Raw genomic sequence first — 24,428 nt, forward strand, 5'->3', positions numbered from 1 at the left:
GCAGTAGCTTAACAAGAGGGTTTAAATGCCCCTTAGAAGAGACATGCAGGTCGCAGTAGCTTACCAAGACGGTTTAAATGCCCCTTGGAAGAGACGTGCAGGTCGCAGTAGCTTAACAAGATGGTTTAAATGCCCCTTGGAAGAGCGTTGGAGGTCGCAGTAGCTTAAAAAGACGGTTTAAATGCCCCTTGGAAAAGACATGCAGGTCGCAGTAGCTTAACAAGATGGTTTAAATGCCCCTTGGAATAGGCTTGCAGGTCGCAGTAGCTTACCAAGACGGTTTAAATGCCCCTTGGAAAAGACGCGCAGGTCGCAGTAGCTTAAAAGACGGTTTAAATGCCCCTTGGAAGAGCGGTGGAGGTCGCAGTAGCTTAACAAGACGGTTTAAATGCCCCTTGGAAGAGACATACAGGTCGCAGTAGCTTAACAAGACGGTTTAAATGCCCCGTGGAAGAGACATACAGGTCCCAGCAGCTTAACAAGACGGTTTAAATGCCCATTGGAAGAGACATACAGGTCGCAGTAGCTTAACAAGATGGTTTAAATGCCCCTTGGAAGAGTCGTGCAGGTCGCAGTAGCTTAACAAGATGGTTTAAATGCCCCTTGCAAGAGACGTGCAGGTCGCAGTAGCTTAACAAGACGGTTTAAATACCCCTTGGAAAAGTGGTGGAGGTTACAGTAGCTTAACAAGACGGTTTAAATGTCCCTTGGAAGAGACATGCAGGTTGCAGTAGCTTAACAAGACGGTTTAAATGCCCCTTGGAAGAGACGTGCAGGTCGCAGTAGCATAACAGGACGGTTTAAATGCCCCTTGGAAAAGTGGTGAAGGTTACAGTAGCTTAACAAGACGGTTTAAATGCCCCTTGGAAGAGACGTGCAGGTCGCAGTAGCTTAACAAGACGGTTTAAATGCCCCTTGGAAGAGACGTGCAGGTCGCAGTAGCTTAGCAAGACGGTTTAAATGCCCCTTGGAAGAGAGGTGCAGGTCGCAGTAGCTTAGCAAGACAGTTCAAATGGCCCTTGGAAGAGACCTGCAGGTCGCAGTAGCATAACAAGACGGTTTAAATGCCCCTTGGAAAAGACATGCAGGTCGCAGTAGCTTAACAAGACGGTTTAAATGCCGCTTGGAAGAGTCGTGCAGGTTGCAGTAGCTTACCAAGACGGTTTAAATGCCCCTTGGAAGAGACGTGCAGGTCGCAGTGGCTTAACAAGATGGTTTAAATGCCCCTTGGAAGAGCGGTGGAGGTCGCCGTAGCTTAAAAAGACGGTTTAAATGCCCCTTGGAAAAGACATGCAGGTCGCAATAGCTTAACAAGATGGTTTAATTGCCCCTTGGAATAGGCTTCCAGGTCGCAGTAGCTTACTAAGATGGTTTAAATGCCCCTTGGAAGAGACGTGCTGGTCGACGTAGCTTAACAAGACTGTTTAAATGCCCCTTGGAAGAGACATACAGGTCGCAGCAGCTTAACAAGATGGTTTAAATGCCCCTTGGAAGAGCGGTGTAGGTCGCAGTAGCTTAACAAGACGGTTTAAATGCCCCTTGGAAGAGACATACAGGTCGCAGTAGCTTAACAAGACGGTTTAAATGCCCCTTGGAAGAGACATACAGGTCGCAGCAGCTTAACAAGATGGTTTAAATGCCCATTGGAAGAGACATACAGGTCGCAGTAGCTTAACAAGATGGTTTAAATGCCCCTTGGAAGAGACGTGCAGGTCGCAGTAGCTTAACAAGACGGTTTAAATGCCCCTTGGAAGAGACATACAGGTCGCAGCAGCTTAACAAGATGGTTTAAATGCCCCTTGGAAGAGCGGTGTAGGTCGCAGTAGCTTAACAAGACGGTTTAAATGCCCCTTGGAAAAGACGTGCAGGTTGCAGTAGCTTAATAAGACGGTTTAAATGCCCCTTGCAAGAGACGTGCAGGTCGCAGTAGCTTAACAAGAGGGTTTAAATGCCCCTTAGAAGAGGCATGCAGGTCGCAGTAGCTTACCAAGACGGTTTAAATGCCCCTTGGAAGAGACGTGCAGGTCGCAGTAGCTTAACAAGATGGTTTAAATGCCCCTTGGAAGAGCGGTGGAGGTCGCCGTATCTTAAAAAGACGGTTTAAATGCCCCTTGGAAAAGACATGCAGGTCGCAGTAGCTTAACAAGATGGTTTAAATGCCCCTTGGAATAGGCTTGCAGGTCGCAGGAGCTTACTAAGACGGTTTAAATGCCCATTGGAAGTGACGTGCAGGTCGCAGTAGCTTAACAAGATGGTTTAAATGCCCCTTGGAAGAGCGGTGGAGGTCGCAGTAGCTTAACAAGACTGTTTAAATGCCCCTTGGAAGAGACATACAGGTCGCAGCAGCTTAACAAGATGGTTTAAATGCGCATTGGAAGAGCGGTGTAGGTCGCAGTAGCTTAACAAGACGGTTTAAATGCCCCTTGGAAGAGATATACAGGTCGCCGTAGCTTAACAAGACGGTTTAAATGCCCCTTGGAAGAGACATACAGGTCGCAGTAGCTTAACAAGACGGTTTAAATGCCCCTTGGAAGAGACATACAGGTCGCAGCAGCTTAACAAGATGGTTTAAATGCCCATTGGAAGAGACATACAGGTCGCAGTAGCTTAACAAGATGGTTTAAATGCCCCTTGGAAGAGACGTGCAGGGCGCAGTAGCTTAACAAGACGGTTTAAATGCCCCTTGGAAGAGACGTACAGGTCGCAGTAGCTTAACAAGACGGTTTAAATGCCCCTTGGAAGAGACGTGGAGGTCGCAGAAGCTTAACAAGACGGTTTAAATGCCCCTTGGAAAAGTGGTGGAGGTTACAGTAGCTTAACAAGACGGTTTAAATGCCCCTTGGAAGAGACATGCAGGTCGCAGTAGCTTAACAAGATTGTTTAAATGCCCCTTGGAAGAGACGTGCAGGTCGCTGTATCTTAACAAGACGGTTTAAATGCCCCTTGGAAGAGACGTGCAGGTCGCAGTAGCTTAGCAAGACGGTTTAAATGCCCCTTGGAAGAGAGGTGCAGGTCGCAGTAGCGTAACAAGACAGTTTAAATGCCCCTTGGAAGAGAAGAGCAGGTCGCAGTAGCTTAACAAGACAGTTTAAATGCCCCTTGGAAGAGACGTGCAGGTCGCAGTAGCTTAACAAGACAGTTTAAATGCCCCTTGCAAGAGACGTGCAGGTCGCAGTAGCTTAACAAGAGGGTTTAAATGCCCCTTAGAAGAGACATGCAGGTCGCAGTAGCTTACCAAGACGGTTTAAATGCCCCTTGGAAGAGACGTGCAGGTCGCAGTAGCTTAACAAGATGGTTTAAATGCCCCTTGGAAGAGCGTTGGAGGTCGCAGTAGCTTAAAAAGACGGTTTAAATGCCCCTTGGAAAAGACATGCAGGTCGCAGTAGCTTAACAAGATGGTTTAAATGCCCCTTGGAATAGGCTTGCAGGTCGCAGTAGCTTACCAAGACGGTTTAAATGCCCCTTGGAAAAGACGTGCAGGTCGCAGTAGCTTAAAAGACGGTTTAAATGCCCCTTGGAAGAGCGGTGGAGGTCGCAGTAGCTTAACAAGACGGTTTAAATGCCCCTTGGAAGAGACATACAGGTCGCAGTAGCTTAACAAGACGGTTTAAATGCCCCGTGGAAGAGACATACAGGTCCCAGCAGCTTAACAAGACGGTTTAAATGCCCATTGGAAGAGACATACAGGTCGCAGTAGCTTAACAAGATGGTTTAAATGCCCCTTGGAAGAGTCGTGCAGGTCGCAGTAGCTTAACAAGATGGTTTAAATGCCCCTTGCAAGAGACGTGCAGGTCGCAGTAGCTTAACAAGACGGTTTAAATACCCCTTGGAAAAGTGTTGGAGGTTACAGTAGCTTAACAAGACGGTTTAAATGTCCCTTGGAAGAGACATGCAGGTTGCAGTAGCTTAACAAGACGGTTTAAATGCCCCTTGGAAGAGACGTGCAGGTCGCAGTAGCATAACAGGACGGTTTAAATGCCCCTTGGAAAAGTGGTGAAGGTTACAGTAGCTTAACAAGACGGTTTAAATGCCCCTTGGAAGAGACGTGCAGGTCGCAGTAGCTTAACAAGACGGTTTAAATGCCCCTTGGAAGAGACGTGCAGGTCGCAGTAGCTTAGCAAGACTGTTTAAATGCCCCTTGGAAGAGAGGTGCAGGTCGCAGTAGCTTAGCAAGACAGTTTAAATGGCCCTTGGAAGAGACCTGCAGGTCGCAGTAGCATAACAAGACGGTTTAAATGCCCCTTGGAAAAGACATGCAGGTCGCAGTAGCTTAACAAGACGGTTTAAATGCCGCTTGGAAGAGACGTGCAGGTTGCAGTAGCTTAACAAGACGGTTTAAATGCCCCTTGCAAGAGACGTGCAGGTCGCAGTAGCTTAACAAGAGGGATTAAATGCCCCTTAGAAGAGGCATGCAGGTCGCAGTAGCTTACCAAGATGGTTTAAATGCCCCTTGGAAGAGATGTGCAGGTCGCAGTAGCTTAATAAGATGGTTTAAATGACCCTTGGAAGAGCGGTGGAGGTCGCAGTAGCTTAAAAAGACGGTTTAAATGCCCCTTGGAAAAGACATGCAGGTCGCAGTAGCTTAACAAGATGGTTTAAATGCCCCTTGGAATAGGCTTGCAGGTCGCAGTAGCTTACCAAGACGGTTTAAATGCCCCTTGGAAAAGACGTGCAGGTCGCAGTAGCTTAAAAGACGGTTTAAATGCCCCTTGGAAGAGCGGTGGAGGTCGCAGTAGCTTAACAAGACGGTTTAAATGCCCCTTGGAAGAGACATAGAGGTCGCAGTAGCTTAACAAGACGGTTTAAATGCCCCGTGGAAGAGACATACAGGTCCCAGCAGCTTAACAAGACGGTTTAAATGCCCATTGGAAGAGACATACAGGTCGCAGTAGCTTAACAAGATGGTTTAAATGCCCCTTGGAAGAGTCGTGCAGGTCGCAGTAGCTTAACAAGATGGTTTAAATGCCCCTTGCAAGAGACGTGCAGGTCGCAGTAGCTTAACAAGACGGTTTAAATACCCCTTGGAAAAGTGGTGGAGGTTACAGTAGCTTAACAAGACGGTTTAAATGTCCCTTGGAAGAGACATGCAGGTTGCAGTAGCTTAACAAGACGGTTTAAATGCCCCTTGGAAGAGACGTGCAGGTCGCAGTAGCATAACAGGACGGTTTAAATGCCCCTTGGAAAAGTGGTGAAGGTTACAGTAGCTTAACAAGACGGTTTAAATGCCCCTTGGAAGAGACATGCAGGTCGCAGTAGCTTAACAACACGGTTTAAATGCCCCTTGGAAGAGACGTGCAGGTGGCAGTAGCTTAGCAAGACGGTTTAAATGCCCCTTGGAAGAGAGGTGCAGGTCGCAGTAGCTTAGCAAGACAGTTTAAATGGCCCTTGGAAGAGACCTGCAGGTCGCAGTAGCATAACAAGACGGTTTAAATGCCCCTTGGAAAAGACATGCAGGTCGCAGTAGCTTAACAAGACGGTTTAAATGCCGCTTGGAAGAGACGTGCAGGTTGCAGTAGCTTAACAAGACGGTTTAAATGCCCCTTGCAAGAGACGTGCAGGTCGCAGTAGCTTAACAAGAGGGTTTAAATGCCCCTTAGAAGAGGCGTGCAGGTCGCAGTAGCTTACCAAGACGGTTTAAATGCCCCTTGGAAGAGACGTGCAGGTCGCAGTAGCTTAACAAGATGGTTTAAATGCCCCTTGGAAGAGCGGTGGAGGTCGCCGTAGCTTAAAAAGACGGTTTAAATGCCCCTTGGAAAAGACATGCAGGTCGCAGTAGCTTAACAAGATGGTTTAAATGCCCCTTGGAATAGGCTTCCAGGTCGCAGTAGCTTACTAAGACGGTTTAAATGCCCCTTGGAAGAGACATGCTGGTCGCCGTAGCTTAACAAGACTGTTTAAATGACCCTTGGAAGAGACATATAGGTCGCAGCAGCTTAACAAGATGGTTTAAATGCCCCTTGGAAGAGCGGTGTAGGTCGCAGTAGCTTAACAAGACGGTTTAAATGCCCCTTGGAAGAGACATACAGGTCGCGGCAGCTTAACAAGATGGTTTAAATGCCCATTGGAAGAGACATACAGGTCGCAGTAGCTTAACAAGATGGTTTAAATGCCCCTTGGAAGAGACGTGCAGGTCGCAGTAGCTTAACAAGACGGTTTAAATGCCCCTTGGAAGAGACGTGCAGGTCGCAGTAGCTTAACAAGACGGTTTAAATGCCCCTTGGAAGAGACGTGCAGGTCGCAGTAGCTTAACAAGACGGTTTAAATGCCCCTTGGAAAAGTGGTGGAGGTTACAGTAGCTTAACAAGACGTTTAAATGCCCCTTGGAAGAGACATGCAGGTCGCAGTAGCTTAACAAGACGGTTTAAATGCCCCTTGGAAGAGACGTGCAGGTCGCTGTAGCTTAACAAGACGGTTTAAATGCCCCTTGGAAGAGATGTGCAGGTCGCAGTAGCTGAGCAAGACGGTTTAAATGCCCCTTGGAAGAGAGGTGCAGGTCGCAGTAGCGTAACAAGACAGTTTAAATGCCCCTTGGAAGAGACGTGCAGATCGCAGTAGCTTAACAAGACGGTTTAAATGCCCCTTGCAAGAGACGTGCAGGTCGCAGTAGCTTAACAAGACGGTTTAAATGCCCCTTGCAAGAGACGTGCAGGTCGCAGTAGCTTAACAAGAGGGTTTAAATGTCCCTTAGAAGAGAAATGCAGGTCGCAGTAGCTTACCAAGACGGTTTAAATGCCCCTTGGAAGAGACGTGCAGGTCGCAGTAGCTTAACAAGATGGTTTAAATGCCCCTTGGAAGAGCGGTGGAGGTCGCAGTAGCTTAAAAAGACGGTTTAAATGCCCCTTGGAAAAGACATGCAGGTCGCAGTAGCTTAACAAGATGGTTTAAATGCCCCTTGGAATAGGCTTGCAGTTCGCAGTAGCTTACCAAGACGGTTTAAATGCCCCTTGGAAGAGACATACAGGTCGCAGTAGCTTAACAAGACGGTTTAAATGCCCCGTGGAAGAGACATACAGGTCGCAGCAGCTTAACAAGACGGTTTAAATGCCCATTGGAAGAGACATACAGGTCGCAGTAGCTTAACAAGATGGTTTAAATGCCCCTTGGAAGAGTCGTGCAGGTCGCAGTAGCTTAACAAGATGGTTTAAATGCCCCTTGCAAGAGATGTGCAGGTCGCAGTAGCTTAAAAAGACGGTTTAAATGTCCCTTGGAAGAGAAGTGCAAGTCGCAGTAGCTTATCAAGACAGTTTAAATGCCCCTTGGAAGAGATTTTCAGTTCGCAGTAGCTTAACAAGACGGTTTAAATGCCCCTTGGAAGAGACGTGCAGGTCGCAGTAGATTAACAAGATGGATTAAATGCCCCTTGGAAGAGCAGTGGAGGTCGCAGTAGCTTAACAAAACGGTTTAAATGCCCCTTGGAAGAGATGTGCAGGTCGCAGTAGCTTAACAAGACGGTTTAAATGCCCCTTGGAAGAGACGTGCAGGTCGCAGTAGCTTAACCAGAGGGTTTTAATGCCCCTTGGAAGAGCGGTGGAGGTCGCCGTAGCTTAAAAAAACGGTTTAAATGCCCCTTGGAAAAGACATGCAGGTCGCAGTAGCTTAACTAGATGGTTTAAATGCCCCTTGGAAGAGGCTTGTAGGTCGCATTAGCTTACCAAGACGGTTTAAATGCCCCTTGGAAGAGACGAGCAGGTCGCAGTAGCTTAAAAGACGGTTTAAATTCCCCTTGGAAGAGCGACGGAGGTCGCAGTAGCTTAACAAAACGGTTTAAATGCCCCTTGGGAGAGACATACAGGTCGCAGCAGCTTAACAATACGGTTTAAATGCACCTTGGAAGAGACATACAGGTCGCAGTAGCTTAACAAGATGGTTTAAATGCCCCTTGGAAGAGACGTGCAGGTCGCAGTAGCTTAACAAGACGGTTTAAATGCCCCTTGGAAGAGTCGTGCAGGTCGCAGTAGCTTAACAAGATGGTTTAAATGCCCCTTGCAAGAGACGTGCAGGTCGCAGTAGCTTAACAAGACGGTTTAAATACCCCTTGGAAAAGTGGTGGAGGTTACAGTAGCTTAACAAGACGGTTTAAATGTCCCTTGGAAGAGACATGCAGGTTGCAGTAGCTTAACAAGACGGTTTAAATGCCCCTTGGAAGAGACGTGCAGGTCGCAGTAGCATAACAGGACGGTTTAAATGCCTCTTGGAAAAGTGGTGAAGGTTACAGTAGCTTAACAAAACGGTTTAAATGCCCCTTGGAAGAGACGTGCAGGTCGCAGTAGCTTAACAAGACGGTTTAAATGCCCCTTGGAAGAGTCGTGCAGGTCGCAGTAGCTTAGCAAGACGGTTTAAATGCCCCTTGGAAGAGAGGTGCAGGTCGCAGTAGCTTAGCAAGACAATTTAAATGGCCCTTGGAAGAGACGTGCAGGTCGCAGTAGCATAACAAGACGGTTTAAATGCCCCTTGGAAAAGACATGCAGGTCGCAGTAGCTTAACAAGACGGTTTAAATGCCGCTTGGAAGAGACGTGCAGGTTGCAGTAGCTTAACAAGACGGTTTAAATGCCCCTTGCAAGAGACGTGCAGGTCGCAGTAGCTTAACAAGAGGGTTTAAATGCCCCTTAGAAGAGGCATGCAGGTCGCAGTAGCTTACCAAGACGGTTTAAATGCCCCTTGGAAGAGACGTGCAGGTCGCAGTAGCTAAACAAGATGGTTTAATGCCCCTTGGAAGAGCGGTGGAGGTCGCCGTAGCTTAAAAAGACGGTTTAAATGCCCCTTGGAAAAGACATGCAGGTCGCAGTAGCTTAACAAGATGGTTTAAATGCCCCTTGGAATAGGCTTCCAGGTCGCAGTAGCTTACTAAGACGGTTTAAATGCCCCTTGGAAGAGACGTGCTGGTCGCCGTAGCTTAACAAGACTGTTTAAATGCCCCTTGGCAGAGACATACAGGTCGCAGCAGCTTAACAAGATGGTTTAAATGCCCCTTGGAAGAGCGGTGTAGGTCGCAGTAGCTTAACAAGACGGTTTAAATGCCCCTTGGAAGAGACATACAGGTCGCAGTAGCTTAACAAGACGGTTTAAATGCCCCTTGGAAGAGACATACAGGTCGCAGCAGCTTAACAAGATGGTTTAAATGCCCATTGGAAGAGACATACAGGTCGCAGTAGCTTAACAAGATGGTTTAAATGCCCCTTGGAAGAGACGTGCAGGTCGCAGTAGCTTAACAAGACGGTTTAAATGCCCCTTGGAAGAGACGTGCAGGTCGCAGTAGCTTAACAAGACGGTTTAAATGCCCCTTGGAAGAGACGTGCAGGTCGCAGTAGCTTAACAAGACGGTTTAAATGCCCCTTGGAAAAGTGGTGGAGGTTACAGTAGCTTAACAAGACGGTTTAAATGCCCCTTGGAAGAGACATGCAGGTCGCAGTAGCTTAACAAGACGGTTTAAATGCCCCTTGGAAGAGACGTGCAGGTCGCTGTAGCTTAACAAGACGGTTTAAATGCCCCTTGGAAGAGATGTGCAGGTCGCAGTAGCTTAGCAAGACGGTTTAAATGCCCCTTGGAAGAGAGGTGCAGGTCGCAGTAGCGTAACAAGACAGTTTAAATGCCCCTTGGAAGAGACGTGCAGGTCGCAGTAGCTTAACAAGACGGTTTAAATGCCCCTTGCAAGAGACGTGCAGGTCGCAGTAGCTTAACAAGAGGGTTTAAATGTCCCTTAGAAGAGAAATGCAGGTCGCAGTAGCTTACCAAGACGGTTTAAATGCCCCTTGGAAGAGACGTGCAGGTCGCAGTAGCTTAACAAGATGGTTTAAATGCCCCTTGGAAGAGCGGTGGAGGTCGCAGTAGCTTAATAAGACGGTTTAAATACCCCTTGGAAAAGACATGCAGGTCGCAGTAGCTTAACAAGATGGTTTAAATGCCCCTTGGAATAGGCTTGCAGGTCGCAGTAGCTTACCAAGACGGTTTAAATGCCCCTTGGAAAAGACGTGCAGGTCGCATTAGCTTAAAAGACGGTTTAAATGCTCCTTGGAAGAGCGGTGGAGGTCGCAGTAGCTTAACAAGACAGTTTAAATGCCCCTTGGAAGAGACATACAGGTCGCAGTAGCTTAACAAGACGGTTTAAATGCCCCGTGGAAGAGACATACAGGTCGCAGCAGCTTAACAAGACGGTTTAAATGCCCATTGGAAGAGACATACAGGTCGCAGTAGCTTAACAAGATGGTTTAAATGCCCCTTGGAAGAGTCAGGCAGGTCGCAGTAGCTTAACAAGATGGTTTAAATGCCCCTTGGAAGAGAAGTGCAAGTCGCAGTAGCTTAACAAGACAGTTTAAATGCCCCTTGGAAGAGATTTTCAGTTCGCAGTAGCTTAACAAGACGGTTTAAATGCCCCTTGGAAGAGACGTGCAGGTCGCAGTAGATTAACAAGATGGATTAAATGCCCCTTGGAAGAGCAGTGGAGGTCGCAGTAGCTTAACAAAACGGTTTAAATGCCCCTTGGAAGAGATGTGCAGGTCGCAGTAGCTTAACAAGACGGTTTAAATGCCCCTTGGAAGAGACGTGCAGGTCGCAGTAGCTTAACCAGAGGGATTAAATGCCCCTTGGAAGAGCGGTGGAGGTCGCAGTAGCTTAAAAAAACGGTTTAAATGCCCCTTGGAAAAGACATGCAGGTCGCAGTAGCTTAACTAGATGGTTTAAATGCCCCTTGGAAGAGGCTTGTAGGTCGCATTAGCTTACCAAGACGGTTTAAATGCCCCTTGGAAGAGACGTGCAGGTCGCAGTAGCTTAAAAGACGGTTTAAATGCCCCTTGGAAGAGCGACGGAGGTCGCAGTAGCTTAACAAAACGGTTTAAATGCCCCTTGGGAGAGACATACAGGTCGCAGCAGCTTAACAAGACGGTTTAAATGCACCTTGGAAGAGACATACAGGTCGCAGTAGCTTAACAAGATGGTTTAAATGCCCCTTGGAAGAGACGTGCAGGTCGCAGTAGCTTAACAAGACGGTTTAAATGCCCCTTGGAAGAGACGCGCAGGTCGCAGTAGCTTAACAATACGGTTTAAATGCCCCTTGGAAGAGACGTGCAGGTCGCAGTAGCTTAACAAGACGGTTTAAATGCCCCTTGGAAAAGTGGTGGAGGTTACAGTAGCTTAACAAGACGGTTTAAATGCCACTTGGAAGAGACATGCAGGTCGCAGTAGCTTAACAAGACGGTTTAAATGCCCCTTGGAAGAGACGTGCAGGTCGCAGTAGCTTAACAAGACGGTTTAAATGCCCCTTGGAAAAGTGGTGGGGGTTACAGTAGCTTAACAAGACGGTTTAAATGCCCCTTGGAAGAGACATACAGGTCGCAGTAGCTTAACAAGATGGTTTAAATGCCCCTTAGAAGAGACGTGCAGGTCGCAGTAGCTTAACAAGACGGTTTAAATGCCCCTTGGAAGAGACGTGCAGGTCGCAGAAGCTTAACAAGACAGTTTAAATGCCCCTTGGAAGAGATGTTCAGGTCGCAGTAGCTTAACAAGACGGTTTAAATGCCCCTTGGAAAAGTGGTGGAGTTTACAGTAGCTTAACAAGACGGTTTAAATGCCCCTTGGAAGAGACATGCAAGTCGCAGTAGCTTAACAAGACGGATTAAATGCCCCTTGGAAAAGTGGTGGAGGTTACAGTAGCTTAACAAGACGGTTTAAATGCCCCTTGGAAGAGACGTGCAGGTCGCAGTAGCTTAACAAGACGGGTTAAATGCCCCTTAGAAGAGACGTGCAGGTCGCAGTAGCTTAAGAAGACGGTTTAAATGCCCCTTGGAAGAGCGGTGGAGGTTGCAGTAGCTTAACAAGACAGTTTAAATGCCCTTGGAAGAGAGGTGGAGGTCGCAGTAGCTTAACAAGACAGTTTAAATGCCCCTTGGAAGAGATGTGCAGGTCGCAGTTGCTTAATAAGACGTTTAAAATGCCCCTTGGAAGAGACGTTCAGGTCGCAGTAGCGTAACAAGATGGTTGAAATGCCCCTTGGAAGAGATGTGCAGGTCGCAGTAGCTTAACAAGACGGTTAAATGCCCCTTGCAAGAGACGTACAGGTCGCAGTAGCTTAACAAGAGGGTTTAAATGCTCCTTGGAAGAGACTTGCAGGTCGCAGTAGCTTAACAAGATGGTTTAAATGCCCCTTGGAAAAAGGCGTGCAGGTCGCAGTAGCTTAACAAGATGGTTTAAATGCCCATTGGAAGAGACGTGCAGGTGTCAGTAGCTTAACTAGACGGTTTAAATGCACCTTGGAAGAGTCTTGCTGGTCGCAGTAGCTTACCAAGACGGTTTAAATGGCCTTTGGAAGAGACGTGCCGGTCGCAGTAGATTAACAAGACAGTTTAAATGCCCATTGGAAGAGACGTACAGGTCGCAGTAGCTTAACAAGATGGTTTAAATGCCCCTTGGAAGAGACGTGCAGATAGCAGTAGCTTAACAAGACGGTTTAAATGCCCCTTGGAAGAGACGTGCAGGTCGCAGTAGCTTAACAAGACGCTTTAAATGCCCCTTGGAAGAGACGTGCAGGTCGCAGTAGATTAACAAGACGGTTTAAATGCCCCTTGGAAAAGTGGTGGAGGTTACAGTAGCTTAACAAGATGGTTTAAATGCCCCTTGGAATAGGCTTGCAGGTCGCAGTAGCTTACCAAGACGGTTCAAATGCCCCTTGGAAAAGACGTGCAGGTCGCAGTAGCTTAAAAGACGGTTTAAATGCCCCTTGGAAGAGCGGTGGAGGTCGCAGTAGCTTAACAAGACGGTTTAAATGCCCCTTGGAAGAGACATACAGGTCGCAGTAGCTTAACAAGACGGTTTAAATGCCCCGTGGAAGAGACATACAGGTCGCAGCAGCTTAACAAGACGGTTTAAATGCCCATTGGAAGAGACATACAGGTCGCAGTAGCTTAACAAGATGGTTTAAATGCCCCTTGGAAGAGTCGTGCAGGTCGCAGTAGCTTAACAAGATGGTTTAAATGCCCCTTGCAAGAGACGTGCAGGTCGCAGTAGCTAAACAAGACGGTTTAAATGCCCCTTGGAAGAGAAGTGCAAGTCGCAGTAGCTTAACAAGACAGTTTAAATGCCCCTTGGAAGAGATTTTCAGTTCGCAGTAGCTTAACAAGATGGTTTAAATGCCCCTTGGAAGAGACGTGCAGGTCGCAGTAGATTAACAAGATGGATTAAATGCCCCATGGAAGAGCAGTGGAGGTCGCAGTAGCTTAACAAAACGGTTTAAATGCCCCTTGGAAGAGATGTGCAGGTCGCAGTAGCTTAACAAGACGGTCTAAATGCCCCTTGGAAGAGACTTGCAGGTCGCAGTAGCTTAACCAGAGGGTTTAAATGCCCCTTGGAAGAGCGGTGGAGGTCGCAGTAGCTTAAAAAAACGGTTTAAATGCCCCTTGGAAAAGACATGCAGGTCGCAGTAGCTTAACTAGATGGTTTAAATGCCCCTTGGAAGAGGCTTGTAGGTCGCATTAGCTTAAAAAGACGGTTTAAATGCCCCTTGGAAGAGACGTGCAGGTCGCAGTAGCTTAAAAGACGGTTTAAATGCCCCTTGGAAGAGCGGTGGAGGTCGCAGTAGCTTAACAAGACGGTTTAAATGCCCCTTGGGAGAGACATACAGGTCGCAGCAGCTTAACAAGACGGTTTAAATGCACCTTGGAAGAGACATACAGGTCGCAGTAGCTTAACAAGATGGTATAAATGCCCCTTGGAAGAGACGTGCAGGTCGCAGTAGCTTAACAAGACGGTTTAAATGCCCCTTGGAAGAGACGTGCAGGTCGCAGTAGCTTAACAAGACGGTTTAAATGCCCCTTGGAAGAGACGTGCAGGTCGCAGTAGCTTAACAAGACGGTTTAAATGCCCCTTGGAAAAGTGGTGGGGGTTACAGTAGCTTAACAAGACGGTTTAAATGCCCCTTGGAAGAGACATACAGGTCGCAGTAGCTTAACAAGATGGTTTAAATGCCCCTTAGAAGAGACGTGCAGGTCGCAGTAGCTTAACAAGACGGTTTAAATGCCCCTTGGAAGAGACATGCAGGTCGCAGTAGCTTAACAAGACTGTTTAAATGCCCCTTGGAAGAGATGTGCAGGTCGCAGTAGCTTAACAAGACGGTTTAAATGCCCCTTGGAAGAGACGTGCAGGTCGTAGTAGCTTAACAAGACGGGTTAAATGCCCCTTAGAAGAGACGTGCAGGTCGCAGTAGCTTAACAAGACAGTTTAAATGCCTCTTGGTAGAGACTTGCAGGTCGCAGTAGCTTAATAAGACGGCTTAAATGCCCCTTGGAAGAGATGTGCAGGTCGCAGTAGCTTAAGAAGACGGTTTAAATGCCCTTGGAAGAGACGTTCAGGTCTCAGTAGCGTAACAAGATGATTGAAATGCCCCTTGGAAGAGATGTGCAGGTCGCAGTAGCTTAACAACACGGTTAAATGCCCCTTGCAAGAGACGTACAGGTCGCAGTAGCTTAACAAGAGGGTTTAAATGCTCCTTGGAAGAGACTTGCAGGTCGCAGTAGCTTAACAAGATGGTTTAAATGCCCCTTGGAAAAAGGCGTGCAGGTCGCAGTAGCTTAACAAGATGGTTTAAATGCCCATTGGAAGAGACGTGCAGGTCTCAGTAGCTTAACTAGACGGTTTAAATGCACCTTGGAAGAGTCTTGCTGGTCGCAGTAGCTTACCAAGACGGTTTAAATGGCCTTTGGAAGAGACGTGCCGGTCGCAGTAGATTAACAAGACAGTTTAAATGCCCATTGGAAGAGACGTACAGGTCGCAGTAGCTTAACAAGATGGTTTAAATGCCCCTTGGAAGAGACGTGCAGGTCACAGTAGCTTAACAAGACAGTTTCAATGCCCCTTGGAAGAGACGTGCAGGACCCAGAAGCTTAACAAGACAGTTTAAATGCCCCTTGGAAGAGACGTGTATATCACAGTAGCTTAACAAGATGGTTTAAATGCCCCTTGCAAGAGACATGCAGGTCGCAGTAGCTTAATAAGACGGTTTAAATGCCCCTTGGAAGAGACGTGCAGGTCGCAGTAGCTTAACAAGACAGTTAAAATTCCCCTTGGAAGAGCGGTGGAGGTCGCAGTAGCTTAACAAGACGGTTTTGAATGCCCCTTGGAAGAGACATACAGGTCGCAGCAGCTTAACAAGACGGTTTAAATGCCCATTGGAAGAGACGTACAGGTCGCAGTAGCTTAACAAGATGGTTTAAATGCCCCTTGGAAGAGACGTGCAGGTAGCAGTAGCTTAACAATACGGTTTAAATGCCCCTTGGAAGATACGTGCAGGTCGCAGTAGCTTAACAAGACGGTTTAAATGCCCCTTGGAAGAGACGTGCAGGTCGCAGTAGATTAACAAGACGGTTTAAATGCCCCTTGGAAAAGTGGTGGAGGTTACAGTAGCTTAACAAGATGGTTTAAATGCCCCTTGGAAGAGACATGCAGGTCGCAGTAGCTTAAAAAGACGTTTTAAATACCCCTTGGAAGAGACGTGCAGGTCGCAGTAGCTTAACAAGACGGTTTAAATGCCCCTTGGAAAAGTGGTGGAGGTTACAGCAGCTTAACAAGACGGTTTAAATGCCCCTTGGAAGAGACGTGCAAGTCGCAGTAGCTTAACAAGACGGTTTAAATGCCCCTTGGAAGAGACGTGCAGGTCGCAGTAGCTTAACAAGACGCTTTAATTGCCCCTTGGAAGAGGCTTGCAGGTCGCAGTAGCTTAACAAGACTGTTTAAATGCCCCTTGGAAGAGCGGTGGAGGTCGCAGTAGCTTAACAAGACAGTTTAAATGCCCCGTGGAAGAGACTTGAAGGTTACAGTAGCTTAATAAGACGGTTTAAATGCCCCTTGGAAGAGACGTGCAGGTCGCAGTAGCTTAACAAGATGGTTTAAATGCCCATTGGAAGAGACGTGCAGGTCGCAGTATCTTAACAAGAGTGTTTAAATGCCCTTGGAAGAGAGGTGGAGGTCGCAGTAGCTTAAGAAGACAGTTAAAATGCCCCTTGGAAGACACGTGCAGGTCGCAGTAGCTTAACAAAATGGTATAAATGCCATTTGGAAGAGATGTGCAGGTTGCAGTAGCTTTACAAGAAAGTTTAAATGTCCCTTGGAAGAGGCTTGCAGGTCGCAGGAGCTTACCAAGACGGTTTAAATGCCCCTTGGAAGAGACGTGCAGCTCGCAGTAGCTTAACAAGACGGTTTAAATGCCCCTTGGAAGAGCGGTGGAGGTCGCAGTAGCTTAACAAGACGGTTTAAATGCCCCTTGGAAGAGACATACTGGTCGCAGCAGCTTAATAAGATGGTTTAAATGCCCATTGAAGAGACGTACAGGTCGCAGTAGCTTAAGAAGATGGTTTAAATTCCCCTTGGAAGAGACGTGCAGGCCGCAGTAGCTTAACAAGACAGTATAAATGCCCCTTGGAAGAGAAGTTCAGGTCGCAGTAGCTTAACAAGACAGTTTAAATGCCCCTTGGAAGAGAGGTGCAGTTCGCAGTAGCTTAACAAGACGGTTTAAATGTCCCTTGGAAGAGACGTGCAGGTCGCAGTAGATTAACAAGATGGATTAAATGCCCCTTGGAAGAGCAGTGCAGGTCGCAGTAGCTTAACAAGACGGTTTAAATGCCCCTTGGAAGAGATGTGCAGGTCGCAGTAGCTTAAAAAGATGGTTTAAATGCCCTTTGGAAGAGACGTGCAGGTCGCAGTTGCTTAATAAGACATTTAAAATGCCCCTTGGAAGAGATGTGCAGGTCACAGTAGCTTAACAAGACGGTTAAATGCCCCTTGCAAGAGACGTACAGGTCGCAGTAGCTTAACAAGAGGGTTTAAATGCCCCTTAGAATAGGCTTGCAGGTTGCAGTAGCTTACCAAGACGGTTTAAATGCCCCTTGGAAGAGACTTGCAGGTCGCAGTAGCTTTACAAGATGGTTTAAATGCCCCTTGGAAGAGCGGTGGAGGTCGCAGTAGCTTAAGAAGATGGTTTAAATGCCCCTTGGAAAAGGCGTGCAGGTCGCAGTAGCTTAACAAGATGGTTTAAATGCCGCTTGGAAGAGACGTACAGGTCTCAGTAGCTTAACTAGACGGTTTAAATGCACCTTGGAAGAGGCTTGCTGGTCGCAGTAGCGTACAAAGACGGTTTAAATGGCCTTTGGAAGAGACGTGCCGGTCGCAGTAGCTTAACAAGACGGTTTAAATGCCCCTTGGAAGAGAGGTGGAGGTCGCAGTAGCTTAACAAGACGGTTTAAATGCCCCTTGGAAGAGACATGCAGGTCGCAGTAGATTAACAAGACAGTTTAAATGCCCATTGGAAGAGACGTACAGGTCGCAGTAGCTTAACAAGATGGTTGAAATGCCCCTTGGAAGAGAAGTGCAGGTCGCAGTAGCTTAACAAGACAGTTTAAATGCCCCTAGGAAGAGAAGTTCAGGTCGCAGTAGCTTAACAAGACAGTTTAAATGCCCCTTGGAAGAGACGTGCAGTTCGCAGTAGCTTAACAAGACGGTTTAAATGTCCCTTGGAAGAGACGTGCAGGTCGCAGTAGATTAACAAGATGGATTAAATGCCCCTTGGAAGAGCAGTGGAGGTCGCAGTAGCTTAACAAGACGGTTTAAATGCCCCTTGGAAGAGATGTGCAGGTCGCAGTAGCTTAACAAGACGGTTTAAATGCCCCTTGGAAGAGACGTGCAGGTCGCAGTTGCTTAATAAGACGTTTAAAATGCCCCTTGGAAGAGATGTGCAGGTCGCAGTAGCTTAACAAGATGTTTAAATGCCCCTTGCAAGAGACGTACAGATCGCAGTAGCTTAAAAAGAGGGTTTAAATGCCCCTTAGAAGAGGCTTGCAGGTTGCAGTAGCTTACCAAGACGGTTTAAATGCCCCTTGGAAGAGACTTGCAGGTCGCAGTAGCTTAACAAGACGGTATAAATGCCCCTTGGAAGAGCGGTGGAGGTCGCAGTAGCTTAAGAAGATGGTTTAAATGCCCCTTGGAAAAGGCGTGCAGGTCGCAGTAGCTTAACAACATGGTTTAAATGCACCTTGGAAGAGGCTTGCTGGTCGCAGTAGCTTACAAAGACGGTTTAAATGGCCTTTGGAAGAGACGTGCCGGTCGCAGTAGCTTAACAAGACGGTTTAAATGCCCCTTGGAAGAGAGGTGGAGGTCGCAGTAGCTTAACAAGACGGTTTAAATGCCCCTTGGAAGAGACATACAGGTCGCAGTAGATTAACAAGACAGTTTAAATGCCCATTGGAAGAGACGTCCAGGTCGCAGTAGCTTAACAAGACAGTTTCAATGCCCCTTGGAAGAGACGTGCAGGTCGCAGAAGCTTAACAAGACAGTTTAAATGCCCCTTGGAAGAGACGTGCAGATCACAGTAGCTTAACAAGATGGTTTAAATGCTCCTTGCAAGAGACATGCAGGTCGCAGTAGCTTAACAAGACGGTTTAATTGCCCCTTGGAAGAGGAGTGCAGGTCGCAGTAGCTTAACAAGACTGTTTAAATGCCCCTTGGAAGAGCGGTGGAGATCGCAGTAGCTTAACAAGACGGTTTAAATGCCCCTTGGAAGAGACGTGCAAGTCGCAGTAGCTTAACAAGATGGTTTAAATGCCCCTTGGAAGAGACGTGCAGGTCGCAGTAGATTAACAAGACGGTTTAAATGCCCCTTGGAAGAAACGTGCAGGTCGCAGTAGCTTAACAAGACGGTTTAAATGCCCATTGGAAGAGACATACAGGTCGGAATAGCTTACTAAGATGGTATAAATGCACCTTGGAAGAGACGTGCAGGTCGCAGTAGCTTAACAAGACGGTTTATATGCCCCTTGGAAGAGACGTGCAGGTCGCAGTAGCTTAACAAGACGGTTTAAATGCCCCTTGGAAGAGACGTGCAGGTCGCAGTAGCTTAACAAGATGGTTTAAATGCCCCTTGGAAGAGCGGTGAAGGTTGCAGTAGCTTAAAAAGACGGTTTAAATGCCCCTTGGAAAAGACATGCAGGTCGCAGTAGCTTAAAAAGATGGATTAATTGCCCCTTGGAAGTGATGTGCAGGTCGCAGTAGCTTAAGAAGACGGTTTAAATGCCCCTTGGAAAAGTGGTGGAGGTTACAGCAGCTTAACAAGACGGTTTAAATGCCCCTTGGAAGAGACGTGCAAGTCACAGTAGCTTAACAAGACGGTTTAAATGCCCCTTGGAAGAGACGTGCAGGTCGCAGTAGCTTAACAAAACGGTTTAAATGCCCCTTGGAAGAGGCGTGCAGGTCGCAGTAGCTTAACAAGACGGTTTAAATGCCCCTTGGAAGAGCGGTGGAGGTCACAGCAGCTTAACAAGACGGTTTAAATGCCTCTTGGAAGAGACGTGCAGGTCGCAGTAGCTTAACAAGACGGTTTAAATCCCCCTTCGAAGAGATGTGCAGGTCACAGTAGCTTAACAAGAGTGTTTAAATTCCCCTTGGAATAGGCTTGCAGGTCGCAGTAGCTTACCAAGATGGTGTAAATGCCCCTTGGAAGAGACGTGCAGGTCGCAGTAGCTTAACAAGACGGTTTAAATGCCCCTTGGAAGAGCGGTGGAGGTCGCAGTAGCTTAACAAGACGGTTTAAATGCCCCTTGGAAGAGACATGTAGGTCGCAGTAGCTTAACAAGACGGTTTAAATGCCCCTTGGAAGAGACGTGCAGGTTGCAGCAGCTTAAAAAAACGGTTTAAATGCCCCTTGGAAGAGACATGCAAGTCGCAGTTGCTTAACAAGACGGTTTAAATGCCCCTTGTTAAAGTGGTGGAGGTTACAGTTGCTAAACAAGAAGGTTTAAATGCCCCTTGGAAGAGACGTGCAAGTCGCAGTAGCTTAACAAGACGGTTTAAATGCCCCTTGGAAGAGACGCGCAGGTCGCATTAGCTTAACAAGACGGTTTAAATGCCCCTTGGAAGAGCGGTGGAGGCCGTAATAGCTTAACAAGACAGATTAAATGCCCCTTGGTAGAGACGTGCAGGTCGCAGTAGCTTAACAAGACGGTTTAAATGCCCCTTGGAAGAGCGGTGGAGGCCGTAATAGCTTAACAAGACAGATTAAATGCCCCTTGGTAGAGACGTGCAGGTCGCAGTAGCTTAACAAGACGGTTTAAATGCACCTTGGAAGAGACGTGCAGGTGGCAGTAGCTTAGCAAGATGGTTTAAATGCACGTTGGAAGAGCGGTGGAGGTCGCAGTAGCTTAACAAGACGGTTTAAATGCCCCATGGAAGAGACGTGCAGGTCGCAGTAGCTTAACAAGACGGTTTAAATGCCCCTTGGAAGAGCGGTGGAGGTCGCAGTAGCTTAACAAGACAGTTTAAATGCCCCATGGAAGAGACGTGCAGGTCGCAGTAGCTTAACAAGACGGTTTAAATGCCCCTTGGAAGAGCGGAGGAAGTCGCAGTAGCTTAACAAGACGGTTTAAATGCCCCTTGGAAGAGCGGTGGAGGTCGCAGTAGCTTAAAAAGACGGTTTAAATGCCCCATGGAAGAGACGTGCAGGTCTCAGTAGCTTAACAAGACGGTTTAAATGCCCCTTGGAAGAGCGGAGGAAGTCGCAGTAGCTTAACAAGACGGTTTAAATGCCCCTTGGAAGAGACGTGCAGGTTGCAGTAGCTTAACAAGACGGTTTAAATGCCCCTTGGAAGAGACGTGCAGGTTGCAGCAGCTTAAAAAGACGGTTTAAATGCCCCTTGGAAGAGACATGCAGGTAGCAGTAGCTTAACAAGACGGTTTAAATGCCCCATGGAAGAGACGTGCAGGTCGCAGTAGCTTAACAAGACAGTTTAAATGCCCCTTGTAAGAGCGGTGGAGGTCGCTGTAGCTTAACAAGACGGTTTAAATGCCCCTTGGAAGAGACATGTAGGTCGCAGTAGCTTAACAAGACAGTTTAAATGCCCCTTGGAATAGTGGTGGAGGTTACAGTAGCTAAACAAGAAGGTTTAAATGCCCCTTGGAAGAGAAGTGCAAGTCGCAGTAGCTTAACAAGATGGTTTAAATGCCCCTTGGAAGAGACGTGCAGGTTGCAGTAGCTTAAAAAGACGGTTTAAATGCCCCTTGGAAGAGACATGCAGGTCGCAGTTGCTTAACAAGACGGTTTAAATGCCCCTTGGAAAAGTGGTGAAGGTTACAGTAGCTAAACAAGAAGGTTTAAATGCCCCTTGGAAGAGACGTGCAAGTCGCAGTAGCTTAACAAGACGGTTTAGATGCCCCTCGGAAGAGACGTGCAGGTCGCAGTAGCTTAACAAGACGGTTTAAATGCCCCATGGAAGAGACGTGCAGGTCGCAGTAGCTTAACAAGATGGTTTAAATGCCCCTTGGAAGAGCGGTGGAGGTCGTAATAGCTCAACAAGACGGATTAAATGCCCCTTGGTAGAGTCGTGCAGTTCGCAGTAGCTTAACAAGACGGTTTAAATGCACCTTGGAAGAGACGTGCAGGTCGCAGTAGCTTAACAAGATGGTTTAAATTCACGTTGGAAGAGACGTGCAGGTCGCAGTAGCTTAACAAGACGGTTTAAATGCCCCAATGAAGAGACGTGCAGGTCGCAGTATCTTAACAAGACGGTTTAAATGCCCCATGGAAGAGACGTGCAGGTCGCAGTAGCTTAACAAGACGGTTTAAATGCCCGTTGGAAGAGCGGAGGAGGTCGCAGTAGCTTAACAAGACGGTTTAAATGCCCCTTGGAAGAGACATGTAGGTTGCAGCAGCTTAACAAGACGGTTTAAATGCCCCTTCGAAAAGTGGTGGAGGTTACAGTAGCTAAACAAGACGGTTTAAATGCCCCTTGGAAGAGACGTGCAGGTCGCAGTAGCTTAACAAGACGGTTTAAATGCCCCATGGAAGAGACGTGCAGGTCGCAGTAGCTTAACAAGACGGTTTATATGCCCCTTGGAAGAGCGGAGGAAGTCGCAGTAGCTTAACAAGACGGTTTAAATGCTCCTTGGAAGAGACATGTAGGTCGCAGTAGCTTAACAAGACGGTTTAAATGCCCCTTGGAAGAGACGTGCAGGTTGCAGCAGCTTAAAAAGACGGTTTAAGTGCCCCTTGGAAGAGAAATGCAGGTCGCAGTAGCCTAACAAGACGGTTTAAATGCCCCTTGGAGAAGTTTTGGAGGTTACAGTAGCTAAACAAGAAGCTTTAAATGCCCCTTGGAAGAGACGTGCAAGTCGCAGTAGCTTAACAAGATGGTTTAAATGCCCCTCGGAAGAGACATGCAGGTCGCATTAGCTTAACAAGACGGTTTAAATACCCCTTGGAAGAGACATGCAGGTGGCAGTAGCTTAAAAAAACGGTTTAAATGCCCCTTGGAAGAGACATGCAGGTTGGAGTAGCTTAACAAGACGGTTTAAATGCTGCTTGAAAGATAAGGGGAGGTCGCAGTAGCTTAACAAGATGGTTTAAATGCCCCTTGGAAAAGTGGTGGAGGTTACAGTAGCTTTACAAGACGGTTTAAATGCCCCTTGGAAGAGACGTGCAAGTCGCAGTAGCTTAACAAGACTGTTTAAATGCCCCTTGGAAGAGACGTGCATTTCGCAGTAGCTTAACAAGACGGTTTAAATGCCCCTTGGAAGAGACATGCAGATCGCAGTAGATTAACAAGACGGTTTAAATGCCCCTTGGAAAAGTGGTGGAGGTTACAGAAGCTAAACAAGAAGGTTTAAATGCCCCTTGGAAGAGACGTGCAAGTCGCAGTAGCTTAACAAGACGGTTTAAATGCCCCCTTGAAGAGACGTGCACTTCTCAGTAGCGTAACAAGAGGGTTAAAATGCCCCTTGGAAGAGACGTGCAGGATGCAGTAGCTTAACAAGATGGTTTAAATGCCACTTGGAAAAGACGTGCAGGTCGCAGTAGCCTAACAAGACGGTTTAAATGCCCCTTGGAAGAGCGGTGGAGGTCGTAATAGCTTAACAAGGCAGATTAAATGCCCTTTGGTAGAGACGTGCAGATCGCAGCAGCTTAACAAGACAGTTTAAATGCACCTTGGTAGAGACGTGCAGGTCGCAGTAGCTTAACAAGATGGTTTAAATGTCCGTTGGAAGAGACGTGCACGTCGCAGTAGCTTAACAAGACGGTTTAAATGCCCCTTGGAAGAGCGGTGGAGGTCGCAGTAGCGTAACAAGGTGGATTAAATGCCCCTTGGAAGAGACGTGCAGGTCGCAGTAGCTTAACAAGACGGTTTTAATGCCCCTTGGAAAAGCGGTGGAGGTCGCAGTAGATTAACAAGATGGTTTAAATGCCCCTTGGAAGAGATGTACAGGTCCCAGTAGCTTAACAAAATGGTTTAAATGCCCCTCGGAAGAGACATGCAGGTCTCATTAGCTTAACAAGACGGTTTAAATGCCCCTTGGAAGAGACGTGCACGTCGCAGTATCTTAAAAAGACGGTTTAAATGCCACTTGGAAGAGACATGAAGGTCGTAGTAGCTTAACAAGACGGTTTAAATGGCGCTTGGAAGATAAGGGCAGGTCGCAGTAGCTTAACAAGACGGTTTAAATGCCCCTTGGAAAAGTGGTGGAGGTTACAGTAGCTTTACAAGACGGTTTAAATGCCCCTTGGAAGAGACGTGCAAGTCGCAGTAGCTTAACAAGACGGTTTAAATGCCCCTTGGAAGAGACGTGCATTTCGCAGTAGCTTAACAAGACGGTTTAAATGCCCCTTGGAAGAGACATGCAGGTCGCAGTAGATTAACAAGACGGTTTAAATGCCCCTTGGAAGAGACGTGCAGGTCGCAGTAGCTTAAAATGACGTTTAAATGCCCCTTGGAAGAGACATGCAGGTCGCAGTAGCTTAACAAGGTGGTTTAAATGCAGCTTGGAAGATAAGTGCAGGTCGCTTTAACTTAACAAGACGGCTTAAATGCCCCTTGGAAAAGTGGTGGAGGTTACAGTAGCTTTACAAGACGGTTTATATGCCCCTTGGAAGAGACGTGCAAGTCGCAGTAGCTTAACAAGACGGTTTAAATGCCCTTTTGAAGAGACGTGCAGGTCGCAGTAGCTTAACAAGACGGTTTAAATGCCCCTTGGAAGAGACATACAGGTCGCAGTAGCTTAACAAGACGGTTTAAATGCTCCTTGGAAAAGTGGTGGAGGTTACAGTAGCTAAACAAGAAGGTTTAAATGCCCCTTGGAAGAGACGTGCAAGTCGCAGTAGCTTAACAAGACGGTTTAAATGCCCCTTAGAAGAGACGTGCAGGTTGCAGTAGCTTAAAAAGACGGTTTAAGTGCAACTTGGAAGAGACGTGCAGGTCGCAGTAGCTTAACAAGATGGTATAAATGCCCGTTGGAAGAGACGTGCAGGTCGCAGTAGCTTAACAAGACGGTTTAAATGCCCCTTGGAAGAGCGGTGGAGGTCGCAGTAGCTCAACAAGATGGTTTAAGTGCCCCTTGGAAGAGACATGCCGGTCGCAGCAGCTTTACTAAGAAGGTTTAAATGCACCTTGGAAGAGAAGTGCAGGTCGCA

Source organism: Phyllobates terribilis, unplaced genomic scaffold, assembly GCF_046119375.1.
Source record: "Phyllobates terribilis strain yellow unplaced genomic scaffold, ASM4611937v1 Scaffold_22__1_contigs__length_20350403, whole genome shotgun sequence".
In the NCBI taxonomy this organism is placed as follows: Eukaryota; Metazoa; Chordata; class Amphibia; order Anura; family Dendrobatidae; genus Phyllobates; species Phyllobates terribilis.